The sequence below is a fragment of the Myotis brandtii genome, unplaced genomic scaffold (assembly GCF_000412655.1).
Source record: "Myotis brandtii unplaced genomic scaffold, ASM41265v1 scaffold1020, whole genome shotgun sequence".
In the NCBI taxonomy this organism is placed as follows: Eukaryota; Metazoa; Chordata; class Mammalia; order Chiroptera; family Vespertilionidae; genus Myotis; species Myotis brandtii.
The window spans coordinates 86,953-87,187 of NW_005353406.1; the positions used below are offsets into that span (position 1 = coordinate 86,953).

Consider the following 235-nt stretch of genomic DNA (forward strand, 5'->3'; position numbering starts at 1 on the left):
ACGCTCCAAATGTGCCCCTCTTCCTGGCCCCCGTCTGGACAGGGTGGTGGCAGGGATGCGGGTTGCTCAGGGGTTAGCCTAGCCTCCAGCGTGACCATGGCCGGCCATTCCCTGCTTCTTCAGGCCTCAGTTTCCCTCCAACTCACGGGGGACAGGTGTGGGGGGCAGCCGTTCCTGGGGGTCCCAGGGGTGCTGCAGCCTGAGACCGGCCTGGTCCAGCCCTCACTGGTGGGGA

General features: G+C 66.8%; 1 long non-coding RNA gene across 1 annotated transcript in view; it reads right to left on the bottom strand.

Moving 5' to 3' along the window:
- LOC106725217 overlaps nucleotides 1-235 on the bottom strand; it is a 17,084-nt gene that overhangs the window by 16,035 nt on the left and 814 nt on the right. The gene's annotated exons all lie outside the window — the stretch shown is intronic.